The following is a 14697-nucleotide window of genomic DNA, read 5'->3' as shown; positions in this document are numbered from 1 at the left end:
CAACATGAAGGGTAGACTGAACCTAGGCAGCTGTTCTGAAAGGTTGCAATCAGAAGAAAAGCTCTGCTACAGCAAGAAGAGTTTCAGATACGGGATGTCAGCATGCCTCTAAAAAGCATCCCAGCAACTGAAGACATGTGGGAAGAAAATGCTCCGGCCCAAGAGACACTCCAACCCTCCTCTACTTACCTGAGGTCCATCCCATATTGCAGCCACCCTGCACGTGATTTCTTTTAGCCATCAGTGCAGGTGAAATGATGCCTGCAGTGAATGAATGAGGTGGGAACAGGGGTCTCTGCCTTAATCATGGGAAGATCAAAGCCAGAAGCACCAGGTGACAGGAGTCGATGCTTCACCTAGACTTCAGTGCGTGTGTTGAATGAAGATGTAAGAGAGGGATTCTGAGTTTGCCTTGCTTGAATTTGTTTCTAAATTAATAAAAAAACACTGTAAAAAGTAACTGGACTATAAGTGTGTTCTGAAGCATGATTTCCTTCTCCCCATCTGCTTCTTTAATCAATTTACAGTTATAGTTGCAATCAAAAGTAATTTAAATACAATACATCTTAGAATTAGTGTCTCTCTATTACCATCCCAGAACACAAATTAAAAGCTCAGGACAGACCACAGAAACATTACTGCTGTATTAATACCCAATCAAACCTTTTCAAAACTTTGTCACAATAGGTCTCGGAATTAAGAAAGGGGCTCTCAGTTGCACAGGCATGCAAATATTGACTTTCTTTCACCTTCTTACTTCTAATGCATGCATGTCAGGTGAGTATATCCAAAGCTCAAATCCCCAGCAGCACATCAGACAACGGAGTTCAGAGAACAACCTGACCACCTTTTGATCTACCACGTGTGAGCTTAAAATATCCCAGCCCTACCAACACTCTCAGTGTTCCCAGGGGTCCAGCAGGAAAACAGGATTATTTTCTTATCTCAACCTACATGTCTTGGATTTACCTGTATTAGCCCAAGACCAGGCTGTTTGCATCTGAGGGCTGCATTACCTACCATCCTCCTAGCTTGCTTCCCACAAAACTGTCATTTTTGCTAATCAGTGCTAAGTGAATCAGAAAGGAGAGAATGGCAGGGATCCAGCTGACTCATCAATACAAGTGTAACGGATTAACCCTTTTACATTGTCTTCCCCCCCCCCCAATTAGTCAGCATCAAAGAGGTTTGAGACTGCACACATTGGAAACATAAAATGGGACAAAGTGTTTGAAAACAAAGGAGAACATCTAGGAGCAACATCATATTCTACCACAAGAACCATTATCTTCATATTACTTGGGAATAGTTATTTTTATAAAAGTTAAGTTAAACTTTATGTAAAAGGCAGCAAGAGAATGAAATAGCCTGTCTGTAGAGTGAAACACTCTGATCTGTATAATTAATCCATAACAAACTTTTCACTTATATGAAGAATGTAGAAGTTCAGCATGAAACAACTAGCCACTCCAAGTTCAAAATTGTTATTAACTGTGACTATGAAATTACTACAAAATGTTAAAACTCAACTTTTTTTTTTTTTAACATATGGGCAGCACTTTTTGATTTGTGAAGCGAAACAAGATATTTTTTGTTTAGTCAAACTGCTATTTAGAAAACTCCCTTCGAAAACAAACTGTCAGCCTGAGGTTTTACATTATACAAGATGGAACACTTATTTCCCCAGTATTTACCTGCTTTAAAAAGTTTTTCTAAATGTGTAACTGCCATAACTGCTATCAAAGATTAATGACTCCTCTCAGTACCTCCAGTAGCCTTCTATTCCATTTGATATAATACAAGCATCTTTATTTCTTAAAATAAGCATATGTATGAACGTGTGACATACATACCTACATTCAGACAAACAATGCATCCCAGACAATTTAAGAAAGAGACCTCAACTATATTTGTAATACTGTTTTTGGAAAAGTGGGGCATTTCTCATTATGCAGTTATACACACACTTCACCAAAACCTGGATTATTGCACTGTATAACTTGAATGCTAATGCTAAGGACTTAAGCCCCGTTTTATGCAATATATGTAAGAAATTCACTATACATAACATGTTTCATTGTGTAGTAAATTCTTGCCTGTATAAATGCTTCTTATCCTTTTAAAAATTCAGTAACAGTTTAGTGAATATTGTGCTTTTAAGACATCCATCCAGCATTTATATTTGCTTCACATAGTCTGTCTCAATTATACTACAGCTGTCTCACAAGGCATAGCTAGCCATCTCCATCATGAACAACCACCACAGAATCTGAAGTTCTTGATTAAAAAGCAAATGGTTTTGTGAGCCAAGCTAAAACTACCGCAGCTGCTCCGTTTCACAAACCAAGCTCCATTCAGCTGGGAAGAATGGCACCGACTCTGAATTGTTCTTCCTGAGAGTTTTCACAATAAAAACAAACCACACTACTTCCAAATTTTCAAAGACTTTACAAAAAAAAAGTCTTCACTATTCTGGAAACAAGTGTTTTCTTTTTACTCTGAGCTTTTGATTTCTACATCAGTGTTCCTCTATGAATAAAAAACCAAACCCAAAACCAACCCCTCCCCCAAGCATACACACACCACACGGGTTCCTGTAGATACTTTTAATGACCACCTACAGCAAGTTTGCAGATGTATTAAACAGGAACTGCAATGCTTAACTTAAAAAAAAAAACATCAAACCAAGATATCGCTAATCAGCTGATCACTCCTGAAGCTGTTGAATATCATATTCAGTGACAGGGTAACTCATGGAAATAATTATTATTAATATTATTATTATTATTGATATACATTAACACAATAATAAAAAATTGTAATTTCCTTCATTAAGACAAAATATCAATCAACTCTTCATCACTTGCTCTCCAAGAACATACATTTCTCTACAACATATGAAATAAAACAAATCTCATTACAGTGAAGGTGCAGCAAATTAAGTCATAATATGTAATTTGGATAAAAGTCATGTTTAGTACAACTTGTGATGCACAACTTTTGAATGTGTCACCTCTTTTTTTTAGGTAACCACAACAAAATTTAAGTGTTCATAATAATAAAAAACATAAGACACGCAAAACGTACCCACCAAAATGCTGAAAGAGAATTTTTTTTCTACTTTATTGAAACTGATTTCATTAAAATATCAGAACCAAAACCATTACATAGGTTTCCTACAATATCCTAATAACACCTTCTCGGTGGTCAGGCTAGCATGTGTCCAGGAAATATTTTACAGCTAAGTTAACTTTTATACTTCAAAAATAGTGAATGGTTAGTCAGATTTTTGGTTTTTAGTTATTTGGCTACATGAAATTTATTTGATGTCTTAGCCAGAAACAAATTGTATGTAGCTGAAAACATTTCCCATTTTATTCAAATGAAAATATTCAGGAGTTTTCTCTAAGCTAATCTTGACTAATGCAAAAATGAGAACCAACTCCTTCAAAGTGTTTAAATTCACTCATTTCCCAGTAATGAAAAAAAAAAAAGCTGTGCTTCATTAAAGATTTTTCTTTAAAATACTGTCTGTCTTCCCTATCATCATTTCATTTATTTTGCCTTTATGCCTACTGTATTTGAGCTAGATTAGAAACACCAGGTTAAGTACAGACTAGACATTACACAAGGCTTCAGAATATTACAATTTTGAGCATATGAAAAGAGGAAAAACCAAAAACTTAGTCTACCTTACTTTTCATTCTACCTTTGGGAGTTGGAAAAGGTTTGATTTTGTGTTGCTAATTAATGAGGACTGGTTTTAGGCTACATGTATCACTGCAGCATTTTAGAATGATTACAAGCAAATTTTACATATTTGTTGCTTTTTTAAATGTAGTCTGAGAGTAATAACTAACAACACTGAATATCTCTTGAGTATTTCTTAAAAAAAACCCCTCAGTATTTTAGAGAACTAGTTGGTGGATTTGGCTTCACAAGTCAATAGTCCATATGAAAATGCTAACAGATTTGTAAATTGTTTTTAAAGGTTATTATTAGACTGTTCTGTAAACAAAAAAAGACACTGTGAAAGATGAAGAGAAAGTAATATTTATCTGCAAAGGATAATTTCCAATTTCAATGGAAACACTACTTTCAGTTTGAAAACCTCACTTTTCATAGTACAGAACTGATTTGTTTGGGGCTTTTTTGTTGTTTTGTGGTTCTTCTATAAACAAGTTCTGATCCTAAAAAAAAATAAGGATTTATAATGGTCCTCCCACAGCCCCTGTCACAAAGTTATTGTGCCACTTCCAGGCTGTTGTTTTTTTAGTCTTTGAGGAAGTTAAATTCAGCACAACTTTTGAACTTCTGGAAGCAAAACTACCAGTTTCATTTTAGAAGTTACTCCTTAGTAACTGACAAACTGTACATTCACTTTGGTAAGATTGCATATAAGATAGCATAAGTATTGAAAATTCATACTTCTAAGAGCAAAAGTTAATGATTTGAAACTACATTTGATTTTTACTCTAGTATACATAAGTATCCAAAGGAAGAATCCTGCCCTACTTCTGATTTTCAGTTCTGTTACTTGAGAAGACAGGGAAGACGCAGGCTGTCTGGAGGCCACGCAAAGTGACAAGGAAAAGACTTCAATTTGTTACAGCACCTGCCAAATCCAGGTCAATGGACCCAATACACTGGTGTTCCCCAGCCCTTCCTCTAATATGAAAATGTTTCTGAAATTCAGGTGTTTGGAGAATTATGTGCCCTTCTCTAAACATTGTAACCCAGTTGAGAGAGTATTTAAATTTTTCCCCAAAGTACAGTTTCCAGCAATTTTCAGGCCAGATTAAGAATGAGAAAGACAAACCGAACCATGTTCAACACAATGCATGCAACAGCCCCTCTTTCAGTCTGGTCTTCTAAGAGGAACAAGCAACTCATTTCAACCAAATGACACAAGGATATAAGTCTCAAAAATAATTACATTTTCACAGATTTTATGAATAAGGCAGCTGTGCAGACAGAAATTAAGCTTCCAACTGTAGAAAAACCTTCAGCAAGACTTTGCAATAAATCACAAGAAAAATACTTAGAAGTCAGGACTACAATAATTCCAGCCCTCCCAGAAACAGCAGTGTAATTCTCACTCTCAATAACTTTTTTTTGGTGTTTTCAGGATAACTGACATACAAGGAGGGAATGAGTGGCCCTACATATTGAGCCTATATTAACTTTTTTTTTTTTTTTTAGTTTCTTCAAAAAGTCATTTCTCATTGTACTAGATCTCCTAATAATGCCTACTTGAAAAAGTTCTAGGATCCTTGTCTCCTCCAAGCCCTACAGTGTTTCTATAAAGAGGCAAAGTTACTTATTTGCTGGCTGTTCCCCTGTTTTGAATCCTTATTTTCAATCACAGATGGGTCTAGGCCTTGTATCAGCAGGAAAATGTCTCATTTGAATTCATCAGTGAGGGGGTACAGGGGAGAAAACCATTACAAGTTTTTAATGAAAAACCTATTTGATGTCTATTATGTGTGCATATCACATGTCACCATTTTCTTATGGCAACTGAGTATTTCTAGATGGGGAGAATGAGAAAGTTAGAAGAAAGTCTAATCTTTAATAATCTAATAAATGTTTCATCAAGAACATTATCTAGGCTGGGAGTTTTGAATTAAAAGAAATGCAGAATCAGCTTTAGGAGGCAAATTAAAGAAAGCTGGTTTAACCATAACAGAGTATTATGAAACTTGTTTTGTAGTTTTTACTTTTGTAATACTTGCCTATTCACTCAGATGGAAGACGTGCTGCTACAGCAACGTTAGTAAGATAAATCAGGTGACATTCCTTAAGGGCTCAAAAGAAAGCTAGTAAGGACCATGCAAACTAAGGTCAAAAATCTAAGTAAGTCCTCAAAGCTTTTTTGAAGTAACATTTTCAAATAAATATTCTTCATACATAGCTGCTTCAGAAGGAAGCTAAACTTAAGACATTTAGATATGTAAAATAAAAACTAAACACCAAAATGCACTACGCATATACAGCAGTCATTGTGTTAGTCATCTGGCAGGTCTGAAAGTTTGTGCTGGGTATCACAAGGCTATAAAGTACCTTTTGGGAAATCCCAACTATTTAAGATTGACAGGGATTTTGTGACAAAGTGCAAGACACAACCTGCAAAGTCTAGATCAAAAATAAGATCAGAATCAGAAATAAGCAGAACTAACAGTATTTCAAGGGGTGAGGAGTGTTTGGATTCAATTCCCGCTTTGATAAAACACCCTGGCAGTAATAAATGTTTTAAACAAGTTAGATACATTGTTGTTTACTATGAAAGGCAGTAAAATCCCAAGCACTTCCCTCCCACTTAGTATTACTGTATTTTAAGGTTGAGTTCTGACTGAAATAATCCAGGATTAAAACCATCTAAATCACATGAACCCTTTGTTCTCGATCATCTGCACTTCCATTAATTTGAAAGTGGCAGTGCTGATACTGATATTTGAGAGTATAATACCACCAGATTCAAAAGCTACAACACATTTTCCATTACAAAAAACCCTTATAAAAGTCCTTTTCAGTGTGGACAACTGAAAAAAAGAGACAATGTCAAGAGGCACTAGCTTCAGTACTACCACACTAATATTATCAATAAATGGACATATATATAGCAAAGCAACACCAGTTTCTTCTCACTGCAATGGAACATTTTCCATATTGCATAATGTTTACCCTCTCCTTCCCTTATTATTGATGTCCTACCAGGAATTGCAACATTCAGGACATGGGGGAGCTGCTTAGAGCACCGGCGTGTGGAAAGTCAGGATGTGTTTTATAGCTTGCAGTTTGTACTGATAATGGTAAAGTGATAGAGTCGGGGGAGGGGGGGGGTTCACACTTCAGTTACTGACACAAGTTTGTTCTGAAAAGGTAAGTAAGTCTAGAAATAGGAGCTGGAAGACAAGACTGAGAGACTGAACTCAATGACATATAGGGCAGTAGAGGAAAGCAAAAGCACAGTGTCTTTGTAACACAGCTTGCGTGTGATGACTTTGGTCTATGTTACGTGAGTCACCATCCTGGACAGGTTTCCACTTTCAAATTTCACAGACACTCACCACCCAGCTTGCACAGTGACCTCCTTTCTCCAGCATTAGACTGGTGGCCAAGTGGCTTCTGCACGCTTTCATTCATACTTCTCACTAAATTTGCAGCATTTCAGAGAACTGGCAAGGGCTGATTTTACCACGAGCACCTTTTAGAGATTAGAGAAGTGAAGTAACTAGTACACAGAATCAACAAAGTACTGCCTGCAAGCTCCCATTTAACTAATAAAATACACTAATAAATGTTTTTTTAAAATATTTATATATTTATGGTACAGCAGCAAAATGTATGATATTGCTGCTTGGGCCCATGTAAAAGTTAAGGCAAATGGGAATCAACATTTGGAAAGACCCTGTTCCTTTGGATGACTAGACAGAGCTTAAATCGGCGGCAGTATTTGTCTTTGAGGGCTATTGTTAGTAGAACAAAAAGGCACCCCTTCGTTCAATACCTTGTCTTCTTTTGCTCTTAATTAAGCTCTTCCATGCTTTTTATCTCCCAGTTATGCCACTTCCTGCTTTCCATCTTTGCTCAAATATTTGTTCAACAGCAGCAGAACATCTTTGCATTTTTACTGCAACTCAAAACACATGACGTCTAAATGGTATCTCAAGCTGATTTTACAGAGTATTTACCTGAAGTAACATGATTCTGTTTCTCATAAATTATGTACCATGCAGTTATTACTAGCCTGTAGTTTTAAGACAGCTAAGCCAAGGTAAGACCTCACTAAAGTAGCTGGTCCTTCAAACTGTCTCTGCTGTTCATCTGACGCTTCAGCAAGACAGTTCAGTTTATTAAGCAGGCAGGAAACCCCAAAGCATGGGGGGGGGGGGACGACTTGTTTTTCACCAGCTTAGTGAAATGAATCAAATCACCAAGAAATCAGACAAATGGCTAGACTGACTCAGGTGCAGGGGAGAAGAAGCCAGTCCCTTTTGGTGACAGTGATCTGTTAAATGAACTCATCAGTCCTATCTGCACCTTAAGTGGAAGCCTCTTGGGCAAAACCCCACAGGATTATTCTCCCATTATTCATAAATTATTTCTCCTCTTTTTTTTAAACAGAAGGACATTATAAGAATGGCACTTGAAGCTAGTACTAGGCTGTGCCTCAGAAAGGGTATGCGTGTGAACACTGACAGACATTTATTGCAGACCAACTGAAAATGAGCAATTCACTGAGCTCTAAAATTTCATCACTTATCACACATAATGCAACAATAATGTGTTTACTGCACAAAGTTTTAATATGCAAATATACCAATCAAAAAGCACCATGTCTTTGGCACCAGAAGTCAGCCATTTTATATTAAATATTTGTGATGGGGTATCTCTAGGGGCATATACGAAGGGTTGTTTTCAAATTCCTCCTCTTGCTTTGAAATTACTCCTAGAGTAGAATGTTTCTTTAAAATCCTTTGCAGCAGAAGCTGCTGGCGTTTTAAAGTTGCAATGGCAGAGTAGTATCCCCACAGAGAAAAAAAAAACTGTTAGAGCTCTGCTGAAAATTAAGTAGGGGAATTTAAAAAAAAAAAACCACACAAAAACAAAACAACAAAAAAACCCCAAAACACTTTATGCATGTCCAATAGAATCCAAATTACTTTTTTAAATTGCGGCCTGGGATTTAGTACAAAATGTCACATTGTGTATACCCTAAATTTAATTTGCATTTGTCTCCATAATTCCTCAAGATACCAGTACATTTTCAACCTCTTATTACCAAGTGTTTTGGGGCATTCACAATTTCCAAGATGTTGCCACTGCTCCCCAGTATTACACTTTAAGTATTTCTACAGTGGACAAATGTCTTAAAACATTGCAGAAGAAAAAAACAGTTGTAAACATGCAAACCAAAGGCAAACCAGTTAAACATTAACTGTTGGACGACGTGTGTATGTGCATATCTGACTGCAGCACCACTACATCAAGCATATTACACTCTGTGTATGACTGTTGGACTAGATTGCCATGACTAATGAATACTGTGTTGCTGCATTGGCCCAGAAGCAGATATAAAAAACAGCAACTCAGACATATTTATTTTACTTTTTTTGTACTCTGAGAAGGATCACTTTACTTAATTTCCAGCAAGTCCATATTCTTGTTGGCAACATTCCTCTGTGGGTAAAAGAGGCAATGCAGAGTCAAGTTGTTCTCCCCCCCGCCCCGTTCCCTCCTTATCCACTGTTTCTGGAATCGATTTACATTAGCCTTCATCTCTCTATTTTAAAGGAGGCCAAATATTTTCTTCCTTTTTTTTTTTTTTTTTTTTTTTTTTTTTTGGTTGGGTGGGGAAAGAGAAGAGGGAAGATTTTGGGTTTTTTTCCAAATAACCAGAGGAGTAATACCAAGTTACGTATGCTTTGTAACAAGACTTTCAAAATACTAAGTAAACAAGAGTAAAAAGTAGCACCATCAAAAAAAACCCATTGTATCACTAGCCAACTTAGCACAGCTATTAAAAATCTACTGAATATCTATTTGGCATCAGCCTTTCTCAAAATATCCCCAATTCAAAAAATTGCTAAGCAGATCCCCACATACTCTGGGGAATGAAATGGAAAGTTGTACCTTTCCCAACAGCCCTGACATACGATGTTTGGAAAAGCTGCAGAGAAGTAAGGCAGAAATTCCAGGTAACAAAACATTTCCAGATAATGTTATTTCTTACCTTAATTGTATTACCCTTAAAATATCCTTGTATCCTCTCATGGGATTCGAACCTGGTCCTATGGAAAGTAATTAACTTTAGTGATGCAAGATCAAGCCTACAATAGGAGGAGAAAGGTTCTACTGTCTATAAGCTTGTCACAGATATCCACATGACCCAATAGAAGGAATTCAATGAAGGTACCTAAACTGGAGCCTACTGAGTTTACATGGTCACTGAGGCTTTCTGGGGGCAATTCAAAGTATTTAAGTAGAAGTGCTAAATGTTTTATCATAAGATTTGACTTCATTACAAGAGCTTGAGCTCTTGATTTATTTATAACTGGTTTCTCTCTGCATCTAACACAATGCTGCTTTGCCTCTGTTTATCCAACTTCGATTGCTTCCATTATTCTGGTACTGAGGAAAAGGAAGGGAAGAAACATTAATCATATCCTTACTAGTTAACTTTGAACTGATAATCTGAGGTTTTTTTACAGCTAGTTTGAATAATGATGGCTATGCCTAGGTTATGAAGCCTACAATTACATTTTACATGTTATTTACCACAACATACATACCTACCTGTGCACTGTGTATGTGCTTGTTTCATATAAAATACCATCATTCATATACTATTTTAAAAAAATTGAAATCTATCAATTATTAAAATGTACAGAGACAGATTGCTTTGCAGAGAAATATGAAGTCAGTCCCTTTGGTTTTTTAATTCATGACTTATGATCTATTAATTGTCTCAGTTTTGTGATTCTTTGTATAGTCTTTATGCTGTAGGGACAGATAATGTTTCTTTGTTAAATGCTTTGCTGTTTCCCGTTGTGAGAAATTAATTGACTGTTACTATTCAAGTCCTAACAAACAGCATTTCTACTGTCCTTTGCTAATTATGCCATGCCTGTGTTTTACATAGCATTTCACACTACATTTGTTTTTCTACTTTATATTTTAGGGCAGCTTATTTGTAAGAATGTGCATTTATGTTCATATTATGTTGACCTAACAGACCAGATCTGATTGCTTTTTAAACGTATGCGAATAATTGGCTTGGAAACAACACACAAATACAAGTGCTGCATTTAGTGTGAGTGCAAGAGAAGTTAAATTGGGCTGGCACTTTAAATGAGCTCAACTTGCCAGTTTAAGTGCATGTTTTGCTTTGGGCCCAGTAACAATACAGTGGGCCTATCTTTAGGATAATAACAATTATGTCTACTTATCTCACTGAAAAACAAGCCTAACCTGCTGGAGAACCTAAATAGTAGATTATGTTAAATGTAAAATGGTGGTCAAGAAAGACTGAAGGGGGAAATATCCAAGATGACCTCTTAATATTCCCACACATGGTCTCAGACAACTACCAGAATAAAAAATCTCTGTAGGAGTATGGACAAATAACAAGCAACTTTAAAAAATAACTGCAGTGGTGGTTTGTTGTAGTTGTAGAGGTTTAAGAACTCAGGCAGGACAAAGTCTGTAAGCAAAGATAATATATCTTGTTAGATCAACCAGAGTAGACAGAAATATCAGGCTTTGTGTCACAGATGTCCTTTAAGCCTAAAACCAGAAGCAATTAAGCTTTGAAAATGGAATATGAGTGCAAAATGACTGTCTGAAGTTGACTACAGGTTTGTACATAGTTTATAAGTAGTATCTGTTATTTTCTCTGACAGATGTTAAAAATCATGGCCTCAAGAAAGATCTTTGTTTTACAGCAATTCTAAATCTCGATCCCCTACTAACCTCTCCCTCCCATAAAAATCTGTGTCCCTATCACTTTTCCTCCCTCCCCACTAGCTCTTCCTCTCCTTTCAAAAGCATCAACTCTCTTTCTTTCCCAGGATGGTTTAGTTTACCTACATTTTGAACAACTGTCTTGGATGCTATCTGGCTGAGGAGCAGCAGCTTTCATTTTCACATCTGAAGAAGAGCTGGTGTCTCCAAAATGCTAGTCTAGTTTGTCTAACGATACTCATGGCTAATAGGAGATATTACCTCTGCCTGTAAAAGTTGTCTTGCCTAAAGGCATTTTACCTAACAAACATACAAAGTATGTTAAATAAAACCTAAATGAATCAAAAAAAAAATTCTGAAAGACAAACTCTATACCAGCTACTGAGAGATCAGGTTACCTCAGAGTTACAACTGTTCAACATTTCCTTTGAGAAGCAGAGGAGAAATACAGAAGCTTTCAATATAACATGTAAGTATGTTCTCCCATACTGTGGTTTAGGGAGAGAAAATCTGAACTAAAAATTCAAAAACTAATCTACTTTTGAAACACGAGGCAAATTCAATTAAATTTCTGCAATTTTAAGTTCAAAGACATTAGAGCAAAGAATCCATAGCATAAGGCAAAGATCATTTTTAAGCACAGAAAGCAAAGTACAGTCACATCTTAAACAGTTCTATTTTAAAATAGCCTGTTGTCATTAATTAGAGATGTTAATATGATGTGTATGGATAAACAGTTAACACAGTGTAATCAAGCCTTAACTTCTGCATTTCCTGCATTTGGTTCTCGGTTCCATAACTGACACCATCTGGCCAAAACCTCAAATATAGTCTCGCATGTTATCACAGTAAGGATATCTGACACCAGTTGGAGTAGCTCAAGCAGTTCCACAGCTGCTGGTCACCAACCCTGCAGAACAGCCAGCAGAAAAGACCATACCGATGTTCTTCATCTCTTTTCAAAGCAAAATGTTAGGCCTATTTGCTCTGGAAAATACTGTGACTATGACTTGGAGAAAAATTAATAACAATTAGTGGAATTAATTGAGTTTCCTGTATTTTAAAAGGTAGTAATGGCCTTAATATAATGGCTGATTAGAAAAAAATCTTCACAGGTAACAATTCAGTCCAAAAAGCCAGTATTCGAAGCTCAAGCATATGCTAGTCTGGGGCATGACAATCCAAAGCCCATGCAATGGGCAGGTCTCCAACCTTCTGCTAAGATGACAGTCAGATTGACAAAATTAGTTTTAAATCTGTGACAACTAGCAACTCACTCCATCAGTTAATACAGTAACTCTAGAATTAAAAAGTCTCTATGTAATGCAAAAAATCTGTAGTCACCACTAGTCTCTACAAGTTGTCCCTATGCATGGTGTGGGCATCATTTTAGCTACAACTGTGAAGATTTGCTCCAGATAACTCAATTACCAAATTACTGCTGATGCCAAAATCATTCTGAGCTCCATTTCTGATTACACATCGCTGCCATGCTTTCCACATTAGCTCCCTACTCTGAATAAGCCTTCACCATTTGCATTGCTGCTATTTTTCTTTTCCAATGTACCCATGAAGATAACATCAGCTGGTTTCTCTGATGAACTCCCAGATGCCATCAGCCATGTGTGGGAAAAATTACAACACAAAATTCATAAGAGTTTTCAAGACAATTCCCAAAATTCTGCTCCCTGGAACATGTACACCAGGTTGCCATTTAGCAACAACCACCCTAACTTTTTTTTTAAAAAAGAAAAAAACCTCCACAATCTTTCGTATTTTTCTTGATTTTTGCAACTCTTACCTATCTTTCAGATGACAAATTCTCAGGACAGGGACACTTTCCATAACACTGCATCATAAAGTTGGCTACTAGACAAAACACAGTTATTACCAAACAGAAGTTAATATTACGCAATGATTTTGTTCAAATCAGAGGTGAAATACAGCTTTTATTTCAAAGACTAAAGGGATGGGATGAAAAAGAGAGTAAGTAACTTCAGCTGTGATTTTCTGAAAGCTATGTACAACTTTTTTTTATTTCATCCCTAAAGTGCAAAATGTCTTGCTTTGGCCTTTAACATATCCATGTCCAAAGGAGAAATTAAGCCAGTTTATTACCTTGTATTTCCCTTTAATGGACTGCTTCCTTTCAAGCTATAGTCCCTGTACTAACACAATAAAATCCTTCCCTTCCCTCCCCCTCCCCCCAAAATAGTGTTTTGCTTCAGCAAAGACTTCAGAACTAGATGATCAGAAAATAATCCAATGTCCCTTCCTCTAATGACTAGCCAGCAGGAGTGTTCAGGCACAGTGTAATCACTCCTCCACTATACCCAGCACTATTGCATTAAACTATAATTTAGTTGATCTACTTCTGGGAGTCATTTATTACATTGCGAGTTCTGTGGATAGTGATAGGGCCATAAATGAAGCTATAAAACCCAAACTCTTATCAGCTGGACATCTATTTCTATTACATGAAAGTTTGGTAAATATGAAGATTTATTACTTGAGCAATGCTCTATGAGAACATTGCTTATACAGTAAAGTGGAGGTGATTTTTCTTTCATTCTGTAGTTTCCCTCATTTGCTACTTGCACACAGTTTGAAAGTTGAACTGGTTAAAGATTTTTAATGTACATCTATTTCTCAAAGTGAGATTTAATTCTTGACAAACTTATATAGCCTTTTAAAGCATGTTTGATCAAGATTAAAACTATGGTGTCAGTATCTGCATGGTTTCTTTAGGTTAGTGAGAAATGACAATAGATGAGAAATTCTATCTGCAATACACCTAGCTCCATGCTCTGTGATTAGAGCTTTGTGAATGCTGGAATTTCATATATAGGACCAGATCGAAGCCCAAAGTTTTATATTGGTCAATTAAAACTGTACATTCCATATGTGTCAAATAGATATTAAAAAAAACCCGTGCTTTTTGAGTTTTAAGGAATAAATTATTTTTGCTCTATGTTTAACAGAACTTTTTGGAAAAACCAGACTGAAACAATCTGTCATTTAACAGGAAGTTGCAATCAACTAACTAGACAAATCAGACAATCTTTTTCTTTTCAAAAACTCCCAAAAAATTGATTTTATATTCTTCAAAACATCCCTACGATCATTGCAAACAGAAGTATAATACCATGCGTATGAAAACTGTATGAATACATACATCTTCACTGACATTTAAGAATCTGCTCCATTTGTGTGATTTTAAGCAAAGTTGCA

At 36.2% G+C, this 14697-nt stretch overlaps 1 protein-coding gene across 2 annotated transcripts in view; it reads right to left on the bottom strand.

Annotated features, from left to right (window-relative positions):
• The window catches only part of UMAD1 (UBAP1-MVB12-associated (UMA) domain containing 1), an 84922-nt gene that overhangs the window by 36303 nt on the left and 33922 nt on the right, over window positions 1–14697 (bottom strand). The gene's annotated exons all lie outside the window — the stretch shown is intronic.

This window comes from Buteo buteo, chromosome 2 (genome assembly GCF_964188355.1).
Source record: "Buteo buteo chromosome 2, bButBut1.hap1.1, whole genome shotgun sequence".
NCBI classification, from domain to species: domain Eukaryota; kingdom Metazoa; phylum Chordata; class Aves; order Accipitriformes; family Accipitridae; genus Buteo; species Buteo buteo.
Note: the sequence above shows the minus strand (reverse complement) of the source record. Positions and strands in the feature narration are given on the sequence as shown.